This window comes from Myxine glutinosa, chromosome 13, assembly GCF_964187855.1.
Source record: "Myxine glutinosa chromosome 13, kmMyxGlut1.1, whole genome shotgun sequence".
NCBI classification, from domain to species: Eukaryota; Metazoa; Chordata; class Myxini; order Myxiniformes; family Myxinidae; genus Myxine; species Myxine glutinosa.
This window is the reverse complement of record NC_136273.1, coordinates 77,689,694-77,705,277: the sequence shown is the minus strand read 5'-3', so window position 1 is coordinate 77,705,277 and position 15,584 is coordinate 77,689,694. Positions and strand designations below refer to the sequence as shown.

The following is a 15,584-nucleotide window of genomic DNA, read 5'->3' as shown; positions in this document are numbered from 1 at the left end:
GTGCCTTTTTACAAAATCCAGGTATGCTGTCATGCGCCTTTTTCTCAGGAGTGGCTTCTGTCTGACCACTCTCTCATAAAGCTGAGATATGTGAAGTGCTGTCGAGACTGTTGTCCTTCTGGTAGGTTCTCCCACCTACGCCAAGGAACTGTAATTCTGTCAGAGTGGTCATTGGGTTCTTTGTCACCTCCGTGACCAAGACCCTTCTTGCCCGGTTCCTCAGTTTAGTCTGGGAAGAGTCTGGGTAGTTCCATATTCTTTCCATTTCCTAATGACAGAGTTCATTGTGCTCTTGGCAACTTTCAACACTCCAGAAATGGTTTTATACCTTTCCCCAGATCTTTGCCTCGTCACAATTCTATCTCAGAGCTCTACTGACAGTTTATTGGACTTCATGGTTGAGTTTCTGCTCTGAGATGCACTGTCAATTATGGAATCTTACACAGAAAGGTATTTTCTTTCTAAATCATGTCCATTCAATTGAATTGGCCACAAGTAGACTACAGTCGCGTTGTTGGGACATCCCGAGGATGATCAAAGGAAATTGGATGCATCTGAATTCAATTTGGAGTGTCATAGCAAAGGGGTTGAATACTTATCGACTCCAGACATTTAAGCTTTTCATTTTTAATTTGTGAGAATTTGTAAAAAAAAAAATTCCACTGATATGATAGGGTATTAAGTGTCGATGAATGACAAAAAAAAATCAATTTAATCAATTAAAAAATGCAGGCTGTAACAACAAAATGTGAAAAAAGTCAAGGGGTGTGAATACTTTCTGAAAGCCCTGTATATCAGGAGCCCCAAACACTTTGGCAGGTTTCCAGCCACGGGATAAGTGACGAGTTTTATTTGAACTTTTTGGAAGACTTGTCCCTATAGTCCTTGCAGCAATACCAACATTTAGATTTACTGATGCCAAATGGACACATGAGTGACAATTTACCAATCAGTGTGTGATTAACCTGCGTTTTGTCAGTTCAAAATGAGCTCAAATTCACACGATCACAACTCTATTGTTGATGGAATTGCTATAACCTTTCATGTTAAAAACAAAGCATGACAGTCGTTATGTTCAAAAAATATTGGCGGTGGTTCAAATTTGTTCGGAGTTTTGTTTTAAACTACTTGCAATGAATGGGGACTGGCAGGATAGGGTTAGAGGTACGCATACAGGCCTCGAAGCCATCGAGCCTGGGTTCAAATCTCGGCCCTTCTATAAATTGTCATCCTGGTGTTTCACATGGAGGGTGAGGCAACGATGGGTGCCCCATACACCATGAGCACATTAAGCGGGAAGATCCCACTGCTAGCACTGGTGGATGTTAAAATATCACCAAGTCCCTCTCTAAGAGGAGATGAGTTATCGCCTAAAAAAAAATCACAAATTCTTGTCCTGACTGATCGCTTAGAAGGCAATGGCAAAACAACCCAGCATAAGTTTACCAACATGCAATACGCTGACTTCTTTTTGTATACATCATTGATGCTCGTGGAAAGGGAACTAGAGCAATGTGACTGTGTCGCCAATATGTCTCCGCATAGACCCACAGTGGGTAGTTGGCATCGTTCACTGTCCTAAAAATAAACAAGTGATTTAAATCCCTTCAGCTGTTTTCAAGTATCACATTTTCACCAACCATGACAGCTTTCACATCGATCAGTGAAGCAGTTTCAGAGAAGGGATTTTAAAAAATATCGGCTTTCAAGCTAATATGGCTGCCATACCACAGGACATATGACCTTAAAAAATGTAGAATCTGCATATGTATGGGTAGGGAATCACGTTTGTGAAGTTTCGTGTTGATCAGATAAGGTTAGTTTTTCTATCCAAGATGGCTGCCAAACCACATGACCTACGACATCATTATTTTCAAACTATATGCAGCAATGGTGCTAGGTTATATTTGTAAAAATTCACATCGATAGGGTAAGTAGTTTCAGAGATATAATTATTTAATATTTTACTTCAATCCAATATGGCTGCCACATCATCATGATGACAAAAACATGCAATGATGCCATCAATTTAATATTTCAATACAAATGGGTCATTGATCACGTGCATACAATTTCGGATTTTAAGGATAAGGAATTCAATTAAAACATTCTGGCTGGTATACCACTTCACCGATGATGTCATCATTATCATGCTTTTGTTCTCCATTGGGAGTACTTGGCAATGTGCCAAGTTTCAAATTTTTCAATTCAGCGGTTTCCAAGAAATATTTTTTAATTATTTGCGTTTAATCCAAGATGGCTGCCATACCAAGGGACCTACAATGTCACAATTATCATAAAAACATTCTGCATGGTTGCGACTCCTACCCTGAATGTTTCGCCTCAATTGGACATGTGGTTGCTGAGAAAAACGAGGTTTAGCCCGTACGGACGGACGTACAACCCAAAAACATAATGCCTCCGGACACCTTTGGGGGCGGAGGCATAAAAAACACCAACAGTAGAGTAGAAGTGAGAGCGAGATCAAGGTGAGGGGAGAAGGACACATGGGGGGAACAAGCTGAATAAAACACAGCGAGAAGAGGAAGAGGAAAGTGCGGATGAAATAAAGGGAACAAAATAACTAAAACAAAAAGGCGAGAGAGAGCGGGGTGGGGGGATCATAATAACCTGGAAAAAGGGAGTGCTTGGGAATGGGTATGGATGGGGGATCACCTGAGGTATGGGACTGTACATATTGGGGAGGTTGGTTCCACAGGTGAGAGAAAAGAGGAACAAATGAGTGGACGTGAGCAATGAGCCTGGGTTTTGGGAGTTTCACCAGAAGAGTGTGACTGGTAGATAGTCTGCGTCCTACTGAAACCTGGGCGGGATAGAGGAAAGAGATGGCGGAAACTTTCCAGTTTTATAAACACGGGTGAAGTTCAATTTTCAACTAATTCAACTCAGAATACAGTTACAACCAGTCTTAATACAACTACACATGCAGAAAAAGGACAATATTCTGATGTACCAAATAATGTAACATGCAAAGCCCAGCTACTGAACTTGGATCATGGCCCATTAAGGGTGTAGTACTGGTGAACAGGCGATTTTTATTTTTATTTTTATTTTTTTAGCTGAACAGTTTCCTTATAGTCTTATAAACAAGAATCATGCTATTAGAGGTCATAGAAGTACCCCTAATTATTGAAAAATTCAAATTTCAATTCAATTCAATATAATATTTTGCATGAAATTTGTTATAACTTGGGAAATGCATCATTCTTTTGGGCTGAAATTTGGACAGGATATTCAGAATATCACTTCCTTTAAAATGATGAAGGCTTTTGTTTATAGGAGTAGCCATTGTGGATTTATTGAAGGACAATCAAGTTTTATCTGGTAATTGGCATAATTAGCTAATTAGTGAACATTTGACATAATTTCACAAAATCCTCTCATCAGGTAGTAGAGTAACACATGTATAATACATGTACCAAGTTTTGTGTGAAAAGAATGATAGGTGACATAGAAGATAGAAGTAGAAATGTGTTCTTTGTTTTTCCTTGTTTTTTATTGACGGTCTAATTTATGCAAATTATATGCATGTAATATGACAAAGAAGCGTTGAAACTGGTCTGAGTTAAAGCCAAGATTATATCTTTCAAGAAAAACTGAAAATTAGATATTAACTTGACTTTGTTTTTGTGTAAAGGCCCCTCAAAGGTACCTATGTAGTTTTCTCAATTTTTCACCAGTACTACACCCTTAAGTGTTTAATAGCCAAATCATCAGGAAGTCACCTAAAATGAAACTGGCAAGTTTCTGCTCATCACACACTAAAGGACAAAACTAAGTATGCAAAAAGGAGGAAATTTAATTAAATAAAACTAGGATATCGGTGAGGTGGATAGGTACCCAGAGAGTGGTCATTTCTATCTATACAGATACAGAGTTTGGCTCTGTATTGCGCATGTCACCAATTTTCACAGATGGCTGAACGGATCTTCGTCAAACATTCAGAGGTTCACCAGTGAGGGCCTGGGAGTATTTAAGGTTAATTTTTTTTTTTTTTTGAAAAAAAAGGTTTTTTTAGGAATTAAAAAAAAAAAAAAAATCGCTCTGTTGTGCCTGATCCTTTGTAGTTATGTGAAACGTAATTTAAATGATCCAATGTGTGTGTGTGTAATAATTTCCTCAGTGGATGTGGGGAAGTGTTTTCGGAACCCACAAAAAAATGGAAAAAAACCCAAATTGATTTCTTCAAAATGCCAACAGGATTATAACAACCACGGGCAACGCCGGGTTCTCCTGCTAGAATTAAATAAGGCAATTCTACGTATGTATGTATGTATGTATGTATGTATGTGTGTATGTATGTATGTATGTATGTATGTATGTATGTACATCTGAAGATAATAGGGGAAAAAACAGGGCAGCAAATTTTGCATATGTGTTGGTAGTGCCCAGGGTCAGCTCATGGGCACAAAACCAAAAATAACCTTCGACATCCAAACGCATCAAATAACCTTCCACATATGGGCTTTACAAAGCTAAGATGTCATGTCGTGTGCAATGATGGATTCGACGAGGTCTTACGAAAAGCATTTTGTTTATTGTGCACTTTGTCTGTGGAATACTCATTCCCTTTGATCGAGCATTAGTCTGGCTTATTATTTATGCAAAGTGGGTGTAAAGATGCTGCATTCAATGACTTTTAAAAGTAGGCCTCTGTGCCAAGGTAATGGTCCAACTCAAATTTCCTATGGAGTCAAGAGTACCATTACCTACAACATGCATTTTAAGGCCATTTTCCCTGCTAGAGCGGGGGTTAGCCTTGCGGTCCCCATGACAATCTTCTCCATTTTGCCCTATTTTCTGCATCTCTCCTTGTTAACCCCCTTGCCCGCATTTCTTCTTCCACCATCTTTAGCCAAGTCTTTCTCGGTCTTCCCCGTCCTCTACTTCCTTCTACATTAACTTCCATCACTCTTCTCAACCAGTCACTTTCATCCTTCCTCAATACATGACCAAACCATCTCAACCTGTTCCTCTTCACAGCATCAATCACAGGCAATATTCCCATCATCTTTCGCAATTCATCATTTGTCTTCCTCTCTCTCAACGATACTCCGCACATCCATCGAACCATTCGCATTTCCACCCTTTCCAGCCTTCGTTGCTGCTCGACGTTCATTACCCATGTCTCGCTCCCATAAATCATAACACTTCTCACACATGCAGCATACACCTTTCCCTTCAGCTTCAGCGACACTCTCCTCCTCATCAGCACGCCACTCAGTTCCCGAAACTTCTTCCATGCACATCTCACTCGAGCAACCGTTGCCGAGTCTGATCCACCTTCTCCATTCAGCATGTCTCCGAGGTAGCAAAATGTTTTCACACCTTCCAGCTTCACGCCGCCTCCAAGATCCAACTCAACATTTCCTCTATCTGCAGCTCCCTCTGCGCACACCTTACATTTGAATGTAGCTGCCACACTGGTAAATTACCCTCTCAGACCACTACATTTTTGATGAACCCACTCAGCACACATTGTACATTGAATGGAGTTCACTCCGACACCCTTCCTGCACACAGCACACGGCCACTTCCCAGTTCTTTCCACCTCACCACATGCTTTACCACTTGCCATCACCTTTGTCTTTCCGATATTCACCTTCAGACCTTTTGTCTCCATACATTCCTTCCACTTGTTCATCTTTTCCTTCAGTCCATCCATACTTTCCGCAATCAACACCAGATCATCTGCATACAACAACTCCCACGGTAAACCCTCCTTTACGTTCTGAGCCAGCACCTCCATCACAGCTACAAATAGTAGTGGACTTAGTACCGACCCCTGATGCACTCCCACCTTCACCTCAAACTCACCACTGTTCCCGTCCTTCGTCCTTACAGCTGTGCGTGCTCTTTTGTACATTGCCATCACTACTCTGATCAACCATTCCTCCACTCCTAACTTCCTCAATGCCCATGTCAGGAAGTTAGGAGTGGAGGAATGGTTGATCAGAGTAGTGATGGTCGTACCATTACCAGTACCATTACCTACACAGTATGTTATTGGCTTGATTTGGTTGCATATTGGTAAAGACTTTGGTACCTATTGGTATTGGTGAAGTTGCCTACGAGGGTTAAAATTCAGTTGAAGGCAGTATGTAACTAGAAGAAAGACATAAAATGTCATAGCCCCCGTGGTTTTTCGTAATTTTGCTGTATGGAGATAAAGGTCGTCAGTCGGCCATCTTGGATCTGATCTCGAAAAACAAGACCAAAAGTCTAACAGCGGCATAGCTGGCCTTGTAAAATATTATAAACCACAAACACATATGTTTAACTTTTCAAACAGTCGTTAATGCTCTTTCTAACATTAAACAAAGAAACTTGGAGGACTCCTGACATCCATGAGGTAGGTTTTACTTACAGAACTGAGCGAAGATCTACTGTAATCTATATACCCCACAAGGGTTGGAGGTGTGCTAATTTACCAAGCAGCTAGCTAGCGCTTGCCAAGCCAGCCGTTCCTTAAGGGTTTTGAATTGAGTGCTTGCTCAAATGCTTAAACCACTTGGCGATCTCTCCATTAGAACCTAGCTAGGTAAATGAACACACACCCAATGTTCTTGAGACCCGACCATAGATCGACTGTAATCTATATACCCCAAAGAGGAATGACCCTTCCTGCAGCTCCCGTAATGAGCGGGTGCACTAGTAAATCAAAATGTCGGTCGGTGGAGTCAGCCGTCATAACGACATCATAGACGTAATGACGTAATGGACACAAAACTGCCGCTACTTTAATATGTAGAAGATGATATATTTTTTAACTTCAAGTACATTTGCAGTCACTACGAAGGGATTTGTGTGATGATTAGATTTACTATAATATTAACGTTATATTTCGAAAATGATATTACGATTAAAAAAAACCAAGGCAAATTCCTTACTTCTGCGATTATTAATATTAGTGCCGAACAACGCTTATCACTGATTCATGAACCATACACCGCTTCAATGCATTAACTTTGTATTCATGACATTCGGATTAAAGTGTTATGGTTATATTTATTATATATTATTATTATTATGAAAATGATATTACTGAAACGATACACTACTGTATTAAGAAACCTGAGCTTAATTTGTCTGAAGGTGAGGCATAAAGCCAAAGGCCTATACTTACCGTTTTGTTGGAAGAGACGGAACGCCGATGCTTTTGATATTTGATGGTCATTTTAACAATCGGTTTGTTTGTGTCTCACACTGAATGAAAAACTGTTACTGATCCGTCACTTCCGCCTTTGTTGTTATTGTATACTTGTAGGATTTTTAGTTTCAGGTAATATTGTTGTTAAGATTTTTGTGTGAAATGGAGATGACTTTAGTAAAAGGTAAAAATAAATGTTTGTGAAGGAAAAAGGAAAACGTGGCAAAGAGACCGGCAGAAGAGAGATCGATATGGGCAGAGAGAGCTGGGAGTGACGTCGAGGCTGCGAGTGGACTTGTTTTTATATATTGGTCGTGAATGAGTTGAGGCTTCCCGTGAAAGGGATTGTCCGCGACATCGTCATATATTGCGAGTGCAATTAAACGTGCATCTCGGGTTTTATCACCAAGTTTGAGTCACCGTTGGAGAAATCAAGCGCCTTCATTACGGGCCTATATGCAATTTTGTCCTCGAAGAAGAAGAGGCTGTTCGCTTGGTGCATCTTGTTTTGCCGTTGGGATTTCGGTATCGACCTGCAATATAAAAACCACTCATTCAACCAGTTTGAAGAGAGAAAAGGAGTCATTCTGCTGTTTTGTGTCAATGTGTGTACTGCAATGAGCATGGAGAAAAGAAAGAAAACCAGTGAATTGTCTGAGGAGGTCAGACACAAGATTGGAGCCAAGCATGCACAATCTCAAGGCTACAAGTCCATCTCCAGAGACCTTGATGTTCCTGTGTCCACCGTACGCAATGTTATCAGGAAGTTTAAGGCCCATGGCACTGTAGCCAACCTCCCTGGACATGGCCGCAAGAGAAAACTTGATCAAAGATTGCAGCGAAGGATTGCTCGAATGGTGGAGAAAGCACCTCGATCAACTGCTCAACAGATTCAAGCCAACCTTCAGACAGAAGGTATGACAGTTTCAACTCACACCATTTGTCACCAACTCAATGAAAGGGGGTTCTATGGTAGGAGACCCAGGAGGACCCCACTGCTAAGAGAGAGACATAAGGAAGCCCGACTGGAGTTTGCCAAAACACACCTGAACAAGCCAAAATCCTTCTGGGAGAATGTCCCGTGGACAGATGAGATAAAACTATAGCATTTTTGTAAAGCACATCATCTCTAGGTTTACAGAAAACAAAATTAAGCCTTTAAAGAAAAGAACACTTTCCCTACAGTCAAACATGGAGGAGGTTCAGTGATGTTTTGGGGTTGCTGTGCTGCCTTTGGCACTGGGTTCCTTGAATATGTACATGGCATCATGAAATCAGGAGATTACCAAGGTATTTTGGAACGCAATGTTCAACCCAGTGTCAAAAGTTGGGTCTCTGTCGAAGGTCATGGGTCTTGCAGCAGGACAATGACCCCAAACACTTCAAAAAGCACCCAGGAATGGTTCAAGACAAAATGCTGGACTGTTGTGAAGTGGCCAGCAATGAGTTCAGATCTAAATCCCATTGAACACCTGTGGGGAGATGTGAAAACAGCAGTTGGGAGAAGGCACCCTTCAAATCTGGGAGAGCTGGAGCAGTTTGCACAAGAAGAGTGGGCCAAACTGCCAGTAGAGAGGTGTAGGAAGTTAATTCATGGCTACAGGAAGCGCTTGACTGCAGTTATTTTGTCCAACGATTGCCTAATGATATCATGTTCAGCGGATCACGTCGGCCGATTTGTTTTTGGTGAAATGCTGGACAAGACTGGTAAATCATGGATTTTAATAAATATGCGATATCAACATGATATTAAAAAAAAAAAAAAATGGAGGAAGTACACATGTTGAAAAAAATCAAAAATTCTATATTTCTTTGAAAATAAAACATTTTATGCTATCAGACATCAATTCATATATGGTGTTATGAAACCTCAAATTGAACCCAATTGTTGTCATGCAAAGGGTAAAGTAGATCTGTCATAATATAAAAAACATTGTGTCTTGAGTGTACCTACAATGCAAAAAAAAGAAAGACTTGGCCCTCGGAGCGGTTTCTCAATACAGGATCCATTATATTCACAATCGTCCAAGAAATGCCGACTTATTTATTTTTCAACATAGAAGTATAGATAAATAGTAAGAAAATCAGATCACTGTATCCATACTTGTATATTGAAAAACACTTGGGATTTATTGGATTATTCCACATGTTCCAGCGTAACTTTATGAATGTACAAGCTCCTTCCTTCGTCTTTAATGCTGCAAGGGGTGAAGGGGGAGGGGTGGGAGGATAAAAAGAAGTTCAATGCATGGAAAGTTTGAGAAAGTGACAGAATTGTGCCGTACTCTGTGTTATCCGATGTACTATAGTCCGAGAGTGTTGGTTCTGCTGAAGCACTTTCTTGACAAAGGTCGTGCTGGGCAGTTTGCCATCCCTCTCCCAGCAATAGTTAGGGCAGGAATCAGTAACTTGGTCAGGGTGGCGGCGATAGCTCGCCTACTCTTCACGAAGGATCTTTAATATCCACCAACTAATGCTGGCATATGGGACACTAGTTTAACATCCATGCGACCGAGACATTGATGAATCACCAGGGTAACAGTTTATAGCAGGTTGGGGATTAGAACCCAGGCTAGACAGCCTAGAGGCGAGCGTGTGTAACTCCTGGCCATCCTGTCAGCCTTATAGCCCTAGAGCTCGGGGGGTTTTATTCGAGTTGTATTTACCAAAAGGTCTGAGGGTCTCAATTTGCTGTTGAAGTGGGATATGCCCTACCACCCCCCCACCCCCCCCCCCCATTAACTGCAATATAGCAATTTTGCTTCACGTCGTATATCGGCTTTGCGTAGTCTTGTCTTGGAAAGCTGTAAAACTGTACTGATACATACAAATAAGGTATCATATGAACAAGTGTCATCTCCTGGTTCATTTTCTATGCTGGACTGCCTGCTATTCACAATATAATAGGATAGAAAAGGTTATTTGTGACTATACCCCAATTTTGTTGGCGACGCTCTTGAAAAATGTGTATTAGCTACTTTTCTATTTGTCTAGATGCATATACTCAACTTAAATGGTGATTATGGTATACTATAAATGAACTAGAGTCTTTCAGCTGGAAACATTTGATACCATCCATATGTTTGTATGACATCTAGGGAGCAACATCTAGGACTTTATTACTGATGGGACTCGTCTACAGAATCACTTTGTGGATTAAAACCCTCAGACCTGTTGGTTAATAAAAGTCACGAATTGCATCAAAATAATACATAAAAGCAAGCCTGTAGGAAGATATGGCCAATATGTAGCTGTATGCAAATCAAAGTTGATCACTAGTACAAAATATGTCATAAATAGAAGTTATTACCAATCACACAGCATAGTTATCAAAAGTTGTTAGAGCAACAAAATGTTCTTGTACCACAATGCAAAGTGTGACTGTACTTACCATCTCCATTCATCACTCCCACTCATCATAATCCGATTCATCCGAACTATACAGCGCCTGTCCATGTGCCATTTCTTCATTCCCATCCCCTTCCATGTATGTCGACTCGGTATCCTTTCCCAGAACCTGGCATATATTCTGGAGTATCTGGTCACCATCAAACCACTTGATCTGGTTGCGCCCATACATGAGAATCCAACCGTGTCTTCCAGGTAGCAGTACACCGGGGTTCGGTAGTGACGCATGCTTCCATAGAGATGTCATAGTTGGTTCTCAGTATCTTGTTTTTCAGAACATCTCAACATGGGGGCATACTACTGGGAATCACACCTATAATTCTCACCAGAGGTTCATCATTCCTTTTGGGGGAGCATCGTGCTGCTGGAAGAATGCATATCGTACATCATCAACATTGCTCATGTGACCCTTTCCATACAGTGCACAGACAAACTTTTCCAGACCAGTGATGAGATCCTTTGAGATAACAGTGCTCTCACCCAAACGAGAGAACACTTCATCATGTGCATCATTCTTTTCCAGCATCTGAAGTGGCCTGCACTTCCCTTTATTCATGAATACTGCTGTAACAGCAGATCCGGTGAATGCATGAAGTCCAGGGAGTGCATCAATCACACTTGGATTTACATTAGAAACAAACTGGGAGACGCTTATGTAATGCCTCGTGTTGTTACGACTCCACCCAACATCCATCCAAACCTTTGGGCTGCTTGACATATGATGCACATGATAAATCCGTATTACCAGGACATCTGTGTCCTGGTATTACTGCTCATGTTCTTATGATATGGTTTAAGGACAGTTCTTTCTGATGGAACCCACGTTTTGATGTGTTATTGTCACCTGTGGAGGTTACAGGGAGGAAGATTGTTTGAATCAGATGCTTGGATAATGGCAGGATCAATATTTTGATAACAGATTCCAACCGTATCGTGGAGCGTAACACTACCTGATGACGTCTCAGTGTTTTCATCATAGTTGTCCCACGCTATTCCAGTACACAAAGCAGCCATTTGGTTGATACCATGTGGCGTGGCATTGCTTCTTTGGGATATGTTCGGAGCCAGGTCAGTTTCCAGGCTCTCAACCATGTGGTAGTTGACACGGTGACCAAAGTGATTGATAATTTCTATCACTTTCCTACTTCCAATCAGACTTTTGAGACCAAGTCCCATGCACAGATGTTTTGATGGCTTTGTTCGACCTCTGGTTGTTACAAATACTACATCATCTGACACAGATTTGACCAGTCTTTCAATCCTCTCAGTTGTTGAAGGTACATTGGATCCTGTAAAGAGTATTCTGAAGAAGTCCAAAAGTGCAGGAGGAGTTTCCCATTGTCCTGCAATTAGCATTTCTGCTGTTATTGGCTGTGACAACTCTTCTTGATTACTCTGCATGTTAAGGATCAGTGATCTGAGGTAAAAGGCTGCTTCTTTCACCGACATCTTTTCAAAGTTGGCTCTACGTACTGCTCATTCCTCACCGAGAGCTGAATTGTCGATGACTATCCCCGTGTTTGAAAGTTTGGTACTTCTCAAATCATCTGGGTATTCTTTGAGAATTCTCCCACAGAGACGGCTGGCGGGATATGTAGATTCATCCAAACTTGCCATGTATCGCTTATGAAGCGATGTTAGTAGTTCAACGCCTTGGTTTTCTATCAAGGTAGTGTTGATGTGTAGTTTAAGAGCATCAAATGCTGCTTTGTGAGATATTGTTTTGCTAGAGAATTGTTGTGGTTTATGGCTGCGCTTTACAGCATTTGAGGTAATCTCTCCTACACGAATGATAGTATTTAACCTCCTTAGATATGAGGTTGATTCCAGATAGCCGTGCAAGCATCACGTGATCCTGTAGTGTATCAGATGCATCCTTGATACTTTTTTCAGCTGGATCCATCTCAAGGTTTCCAAGGGTTTCCCTCCTTCCTTTCCCACGAGATTTTGATACTGCCATACAAAAGAGGAACGTCTTTACATAGACGACAGTAGAGTGGGTTTGGGGGCAACCTGCAAGGCAGGACCGTAGGACAGGTTTTGCCATCGTGCTTGGGACGTCATCCTGTTGTGGCTTGCGAATGGCAGTAAAGTCTTAATGGCACTGTATGTGATAACCTATGGTGTCATCATAATTGTCAGGTAGTTTCATATAAAAATACCGGGAGGAATACAACAAACGCCTTGTTCTGTCACATCGTTTGATTCTGTTCCATGATTGATCATCGAATGGTTTGACTACAGCACTGTTTCCATCAAGATGTAAAATGCAAGTCCATTTGGATGATGCCATAGTGTACTCTGGGTGGGATGTACACCATGCAGTACTCTGCAATAGACAGAAAACATGGTATTTTAGTATGACCACCACCAACTATCACCAACAACATTCTACTCTCAGCGTTCATTATCTGGTATACTGGAGAGAAAATTAAATATTAAATATGTTAGAACACTATTACCATCACCGCAGCATCAGTAAACCACAAGGTTGTAATGTATATGACTGCAGTGTCTGTTATTACCATACAAGCAATAAATTTGAAAATTCGGAGGTGAATCTGGTCAAATTTGGTGTCGCTGTAGACGCGTCCCATCAGTAAAAAGCCCAAGAACGTGCTCTTAGATGTCATACAAAATATGGATAGTCCAACGTTTACAGCTGAAAGACTCTAGTTCATTATAATATACCATAATCACCATGTAAGTTGAGTATATGCATTCTAGACGAATAGAAGTCATTCAATTCATTCAAGTAGCTAAAACACATTTTTCAAGAGCGTCACCAACAAAATTGGGGTATAGTCACAAATAACCTTATCAATCCTATTACATTGTGAATAGCAGGCAGTCCAGCATAGAAAATTAACCAGGAGATGACATTTGTTCATATGATATGGTTATGAATTAGGGGTAGAGGCATATATAGATTTAGGTAGATCTGCATAGGTAGGTGCTCGGCTGTCATGATAGGGAACCTCACCTGTAATAAGTTCTGTGTGTAGCCCGCATGTCGGATTAAGCTTGTATCTTTGTCCCCGCCACGAGGGGGCGGGGCATGCTAATTAGTAGAGGGATTATGGGTAAAATTCCCTTGTGTGTCGTTCACTCGGTGAGCATCCCAGTGTCCCTTATGGCAATACATTCCATAGACATTAGATAGGCCCATTAGCGCACCACACATTAAATAATTCCCACGCCACCACAATGACTTTGGAAGAACCAACAAGCAATAGCCACGCCCAGGAGAACGTGTGATTGGTTGGGGTAAGAAGCTGGCCACTGATTGGTGAAAGGAAGGTGGAAGGAAGCGGCACACTGATTGGCCACCGACCGTTGACACCTCGGCCAATCAGTGCGGAAGGCGCGAACATTTGGCCAATCAGTGCGGAAGGTGCAAAACCATTACTTAGAAGCAGGTCGCTGATTAGAGGGCAAGGGCCGGTGACATCAGAAGGCGGGAAAGACCACAAAGAAGTGAGGGACTGGTTGGTAGAGGGAGAGAGCTGACGTCAGACCGCAAGTGACAAGACGACTCGCTCGCCGGCATTATATCTCTCTCGCTTTGGTCTCTGCCCTTCCCAGACCTTCCATCAGCCCTTGCTTTTCGTTCCGTTTGAACTTTTCTTCCTGTGCCATCTGCGAATTTGCCTGCTTGACGACGGACGTTGGAGCGCCATCGATTCTCCTCCCTGGCGTCCACGTACAAGCGAGGCTTGCTGCTGGAGCAGACGAGACCTGGGCGAGCGGGTGGCTCGGGGCCTGGCCGCGGGCGAGCGGGGGCACATAGAGGCCTTTCTTCGCGCCAACCGTAGCCGCGTTGGATGACGGACGCTGCACATCCAGACAGATAAGCACAGACGCTGTTACGGATTCGTCACTTCCGTTGTTGTGGTTTTCATCCACTGTAAACATTTTTGATTCCATGTACTATTATTGTTGTCGTTTAAGGAAATATATATTACTATTTTCAAAAGGTAAAAAAGTTAATGTTTTAAATGAAACCGGAACCGGACGACGACGAAGAGGAAGAGGAGGAGAAGAAGGCGGAGCGAGGGAGTCGGACAAGAAGCCTAGCTGCTTTGAGGTCTGGAGCGAACGTTGGCGAACGAGAGTCACAAGTGAACTTTGGGTTTCCCAGGAAAGGGATTCCTGCGACAGAGATGTTATCGCTGTGACAGATCAACCTGCGTGTCAGGTTTTGCGGTCGATTCCGAGGAGAATCATCGTAGTGCCATTACGCCTCGAGAACGGGCCGTCGGCCATTTTGACTCGCGCGCTTTGCGCTTCGCTCAAGGTTTTTCACCGCTTCAACCATTTTCACCGCATTCAGACGTTAATCTGGTGTGTGTGTGTGTAACGTGGCTTTTGGAGTGGGAAATCTGCGGTTCGCCGATTGAGAGCCGTCAAACGTCCACAACTAAAGGTGTGATTTCCCCGTCGCTTCTGAAGGACACTTTCGCCCATCTTTGGCAGTGTAACTATCAACCCAATGGGATTCTGGTCTCGATACGACATCGTACGGACGACCACTGGAGTGGATCGACTTTGGCTTGATGCCGGAATACGACTTTGGCTTGATGCGGGAATTGAGACATTGGGAATGTACTTCTTTTCGCTCACTTGGAGCACAGTGAGTTATATTGTACGAACCTGATGGTACCATCACAGGAAATACATATTGGTTGTACAATTGATTACTATTGTTTTTGTGTTGTTATTCTTGTGTGACCTTAATACAATATTTGTTTGTTGGTAACAATATTGGTGTGGTTTCACCATTGATCTTTGACACAGAATTACACACCTTTCTGCCGTGACTCCTCTCGGGGCTCGGAGGTACACCGTGACCGGGGTCTGGGGAGGAGCACGTAACAGAAATTGGGGCTCGTCTTTGCTGACAAAATTTCCAAATCTCGTCCGGGATTAAATTCCCTAACATTCGTCCGGGATCAAATTCCCTAACATTCCCAAAATTCCCAAATCTGGAATTTTTCTAACATTC

General features: G+C 42.1%; 1 protein-coding gene across 1 annotated transcript in view; it reads right to left on the bottom strand.

Annotated features, from left to right (window-relative positions):
• Positions 1-8,877: 8,877 nt before the first annotated feature.
• The window catches only part of LOC137439035 (uncharacterized), a 57,867-nt gene continuing 51,160 nt past the window's right edge, over positions 8,878-15,584 (bottom strand). The window contains exon 5 of the transcript XR_010986844.2: positions 8,878-9,369. The gene's annotated coding sequence lies outside the window, so the exon portion shown is untranslated. The remainder of the gene's footprint in view (positions 9,370-15,584) is intronic.